This window comes from Microcebus murinus, chromosome X (assembly GCF_040939455.1).
Source record: "Microcebus murinus isolate Inina chromosome X, M.murinus_Inina_mat1.0, whole genome shotgun sequence".
NCBI lineage: Eukaryota > Metazoa > Chordata > Mammalia > Primates > Cheirogaleidae > Microcebus > Microcebus murinus.
In genome coordinates, this window is record NC_134136.1 from 85,120,557 (window position 1) to 85,126,392 (window position 5,836).

The 5,836-nt window shown below is 38.8% G+C and overlaps 1 pseudogene; it reads left to right on the plus strand.

The window, feature by feature from the left end:
* The first annotated feature begins 5,095 nt into the window (after positions 1-5,095).
* LOC105881012 (protein mago nashi homolog pseudogene) lies at positions 5,096-5,508 on the plus strand (annotated as a pseudogene).
* The last annotated feature ends 328 nt before the right edge of the window (positions 5,509-5,836 follow it).

The following is a 5,836-nucleotide window of genomic DNA, read 5'->3' on the forward strand; positions in this document are numbered from 1 at the left end:
AGTACTTTTTACAGCAGACCTGGGAAACCAATACAGATGTCAGACTTGCTCTAGCTCTTTTGATGTATTACAGATTAGAAGCTATTGATTACAGTATTCAGACGAAAATGGTTCTAAGAATTACAAAATATCCATTACTCTCTTCTGTGTATGTGTGTTGCTAAACAAATAGCTCTTGTTTGTATTGCAGGCTGAAGTTTTGACCCCTTCCAACATGAGAAGTAAATATATTCATGCATCCGTTAATGACAGAAGTATGTTCTGAGATACGGGTCATTAGATGATTTCATGTTGTGTTAATATCATAGAATGTGCTTATTCTAACCTCAATGGTATAGTCCACTACATTATATAGCTCAGTTATAATATCATGGGACCACCGTCGTGCACGTTGGCCATTGTTAATCAAAACATTGTTATTCAGTTCATGACTGCAGTATCCTTGCTTTTTTAAATTAAAATTCCTCATGAAATATCTGAGCTCCTAAAAGCCCAGGATTCAAAGTCTGAAAAATAATTAGTATTAGAAAAAAAAAATGACAGCATTTAATATAGGTTTATATTTTTCCTTGGCTCTTTAAAATATTTAAATATTTAAATCTTTGTCAAATATTCAAGACAATCTAAATTAAACAAACGTTTACTTTCAGTGTTATTGGAACATTGGTTTAGAGAGCTACAATGCACTCAGATTTTCTGTGATGGTGTATATAATTTCAAGTCCCTGGGCTAACCCTCTTAGTGAGCCAACATTTTTACCCCCGATATCTGCATTTATTTGACAACTTCAGGATGCCTGTCTCACTTATTTTTAGTTGTGTTTTCCCTTCCTCCCTTGTCAAATCCTGCCCTCAGGAATGCCTCTGTAATGCTTCACACCACACTGTGAATAAATTTAAGTCAATGTCAATATGTTAACTCTACTAGAGCAGCCTGCACCTGTTATTATAAATAAAGTTTTATTGTAACGCTGCCAACTTACATATTATCTATGGCTGTGTTCCAGCCACCTTGGCCATGCTGAGTAGTTACAAAAGAGTCTACGTGGCCTGCAAAGCTGAGAATATTTACTTTCTGCTCCTTTACAAAAAAAGTTTGCCAACTCCCATTGTAAGGCATGTCTCTCTCCCCTCAAAAAGTAATAGACAAGCAAAATAATCCCCACATAATGTTTACATTATATTTGAAATCTACAAGACATAGGAGAGTAAATAGCAAGGTCGTGTGAGATGTCAGTAGGCACAGATTTCATATCAAATAAGCCACAGATTCACTTTAAATTTGAATCTGACACAAGTAAACACCAAAGGCGTTGGCAGGCCACGTTCCAGCAGCTACATTGTATATGTGCATGAACACATTCCATAGTTGTGTATTTCCACATAAACATCTGTGTGGCTATCTTGGGTCTCATTCATTTCTGTTCTTATAATCTGATTCGTTTCTGGACATGCAAAATATCGGTTTATTCCCAAGGCTTGAAGTTGAAGATATGTATTTTAGTGAATACCACCTAAAGCTTCATTTTCAAAGTTAGAGCTTGACTGATTTGGCTGTGTGCTGTGCATCAGCTTCCTGAGTCATACCCCCAAACTGCTATTGTTTGCTAAGGAACAATCTGGACTCTGGTGCAGCTGAATCCAAACCTCCAAGTTGAAGTGCTATAAACAGAGATGGATTTGTTCCATAGTCTCCAATTAATCTCTCTCTTTCCCAACTCCAACAGCTGTTCCTGCCTTCGGGATGATGGAAATGCAATGCCTGTTACATAACCAAAACAATGTGCAATTATTGCTTTTCACACGTGTATTATTGCTCTTGATAATTCACCATCCAATTATCCCCTCTGAATTAATGCACTTCCCACTCTGGCTACTTACCTTTTTGTTGTTTATTAACACAGCAACTACAAAAGGAAACACTTGATGAAGAAAGTCAACCAGAAGTGTCTGATTTGGAGCATAGAGCATTCCCAGTGGAAAGTGGAAAATTCCCAATAGGTGAATGGGAAACATCTTTCATCCTGGGGATACCTAGGTTTGCCTAGTCTCAGTAGTTTGACTTTTATAAATATGTGGGCCAAACAAAGAATTTGTTTTAGTACACATGATATCTAGCATTAGGTTGCAGCCAATTGCAATTTGCTCATTCATTCAAAAAATATTTATTACATACCTACTATGTGCCTGGGACTGCTTTCATAGTGCAGTTGACAACAACAAAGCAAAATATCTCTGCACAAGTGGAACTTCCATCAGAGAGCTGGTATCTCCCTGATGTGGATAACCAAGATAACAGAGAGTCCTAATGGTGGAATTAGAAACATCAGACTATTAGTTGCTAAAGCTTCTTTTCTAGGTATCACAGAACTGTTGACCTAACTGTGTTATTATCATTACATATTTTTCTTTTCAGTCTTTCTTTTTCTTTTTTTTTTTTTTTACTTTTTACCAATGTTTCTCCACTGTCTGTTTTTTCAAATGTTTCAAATATTAATAATTCAAAACCTTCCTGCTGTCCCAATGCTTGACTTTTAACAATATCAATTTCTCTAGTCACTCACCAAAGAGATATTTACTGAGCAGTGTTCTAATATTTCATTGCTGCATAACAACCACCCCCAAATATCAAGGGCCTTAAAACATTACGCTCATGTATTTGGGCAGGGCTTGGTGGTGACAACTCACGTCTCTTCCCAGTAGCATCAAGTGGAGGAGTTCGACTGGGCTCGGCAGTATCCACTCACTGGCAGACAAGTTGGTGCCGACTGTTGATTGGAAACCTAGCTAGGGCCTCAGTTCATCTCCACATTGGCCTTTCCTTGGGGTCGCTTGGGCTTCTTCAGAACATGACAGCTGACTTCCAAAAGGAAGTGTTTTAGGTAGAAGTAGTGTTTTAGTAGAAGCTACCAGTCTCTGAAGGCCTGGATAAGGAAACTGGTATAATGTCACTTCTACAATACTTAATTGGTCAAAGCAACCATGGAGCTAACCCAGAATTACTGGGAGAGGACAGAAATGCCACTTGTCAATGGAAGAAGTGTCAAAAACTTTGAGCTCTTCCATGTGTCAGATATTACAGTCATCACTGGAGATGCACACATGAATAAGATGTAGCTGTGATACCCACAAGCAGAAGAGCTGAGTCAATGCAGTGACCGTTAGGTTGCATGGTATATGTCACATTAGCTTAGGGGAAAATATTATGGGTACACAGGGAGAAAATTGAATATTTTGTAAGCAGAAGTTCAGGAGGTAAAAACAAAGCAAATCAAAACAACAAAATAAGGCCGGGCACGGTGGCTCACGCCTGTAATCCTAGCACTCTGGGAGGCCGAGGCGGGCGGATTGCTCAAGGTCAGGAGTTCAAAACCAGCCTGAGCAAGAGCGAGACCCCGTCTCTACTATAAATAGAAAGAAATTAATTGGTCAACTGATATATATATAAAAAATTAGCCGGGCATGGTGGTGCATGCCTGTAGTCCCAGCTACTCGGGAGGCTGAGGCAGAAGGATCGCTCGAGCCCAGGAGTTTGAGGTTGCTGTGAGCTAGACTGACGCCACAGCACTCACTCTAGCCTGGACAACAAACCGAGACTCTGTCTCAAAAAAAAAAAAAACAACAACAACAAAAACAAAACAAAACAAAACAACAAAATAATAATGAGAGACTGGATGCAGCTTCAATGCTGACATTGTGGCTAATAATGCAAGCTCTGTCTGTAGAACCCACATTCAATTGTTATATAACCACCAATTTCCAGACTCTGTCCCTCCTGTCATATTGACATCAAATGAACTAAACACCCAAGCAAATATGTACTGGGTCAACATAACCAGCTTCATTCTCTTTTCACTGTCTCTAGCCTGCCCTCTATCCCCTACCTCCTCCACCTCCTGAGCTTCTGACTTCTGTTTGACAAGTGCTGAAATCTTCCCAGCTTCCACACCAAAGGCATATTTGCCTTGAACCTGTCTCTGTGGGAATTGACCATAAGGGCCCATTTCCCATTAATCTGCTTGGCCAGATGGGGAGTTTCCTCAGCTCTGTCTCTATTGATCAGATCACAAGGAGCTTAGCTGAACCACTTGACATGATGTCCCAACAAAAATACAATTCATGCCCTGGGCAGTGGGCTTCGACCCCTGTTGACTCCTCCAGATAGGTGTGTGTTACAGGCTTATGCAAAGACAGAGCCACACATACATGTTGCTTCAAAGTTAGTTTGACTGCAATAGGTAAGAATTAGATGCCTAAGGATGCCTCACAATGGAAGAAAATTCAAAAATATTTACTTATTCTGAATTTTCTTTAATCAATGCTCAAATTTAACTACCTATTTCAGTTTGCACTAATAGTTCTCCAGAGTCAATACATTATAGAGAATAGATGTTACATTATTTTTTAAATTATGAAATAACAAGTATACATAAAAATGAAGTTAGTGAAGCTCCGGAAATAAATGGGGGAGGGAAGAAGCCAACAGATATAAAAATAAAAATGAGAGTAAATATAACAAAAAGCAAATCCAGGAGCACAAGCTCTAAAGTTGAGCCAATGGAAGACAGCAACACAGAAGAGAACAATGATATCGAAATAATTATAGAGATGGTTGGAAAAACATAGGCAAAAGGAAACCGGTATGGTGTAACGGATATTCTTCCATAGGAGAAGAGAACAAATGCTATTGACAGGCAGCTCAAAGTTGTAATAAAAGACACTTTATTGGGAAGACCCGAAGAGTACAAGTGACTTGCAAACCTTAGTTTTAAGTCCATAAAAAAAGTCATTATATTATCACACTTCTGTTCTTTGCTAATTAATAATGTAATCTACTTGTTTTGAATAGAATGTGTCTCCAAACCTAGCAAAACGAAGGTCCTGTCATCAGAACTCTCCCTCCGGGGACTCCAGGCTTCCACGCTTTCCTCTGGGGTACCCAGGGAGGCGGAAGGGACGCGCCTGTAGTGACGTTCTTATCCTGGGCTACTGACGTCACTGCCAGGCACCAGGAGGCACGTTGGCCAGGATTTTGGTGGGCTTCCTGGGGTCAAAAATAGCTGTGGCTAGTGGTTTCTACTTGCGCTAGTATGTAGGGCACAAGGGCAAGTTTGGACAAGAGTTTCTAGAATTCGAGTTTCGGCTGGACGGAAAGTTTAGATATGCCAACAACAGCAATTACAAAAATGATGTCATGATCAGAAAAGAGGCTTATGTCCACAAGAGTGTAATGGAAGAACTAAAGAGAATTATTGATGACAGTGAAATTACAAAAGAAGATGATGCTTTGTGGCCTCCCCCTGACAGGGTTGGTTGACAAGAGCTAGAAATTGTAATTGGAGATGAGCACATTTCTTTTACTACATCAAAAATAGGTTCTCTTATTGATGTAAATCAGTCAAAGGATCCTGAAGGCCTTCGAGTATTTTACTATTTGATACAAGACCTGAAATGTTTAGTTTTCAGTCTCATTGGATTACCCTTCAAGATTAAACAAATTTAAATTTTATGTTTCTAAAGCTGCTTGTATATTTAATTAAGGGATGGGTAAGGGAGGGTTTATTTGTTAATTACAATATTGAGATTTTTACGAATGTGATGCAAATACATTTTTTATATGTAAACTAAAAATAAGAAAAATATATAAAGAAGCTTAATAGTTATCATTACTTGAATCCAACTGGGTTGGACAGTCCCCAAACACATTAAATTCTGTAAATAAAAGCCACCTTTTGCTGAAGATTTGGGCCAATAAAAAAAAAAAGACATTTTATTCTGGAATGAAGACGTGAATCTGCTGATAAAGAGGACATGATAGCACCAAAGAATTTGCTGAG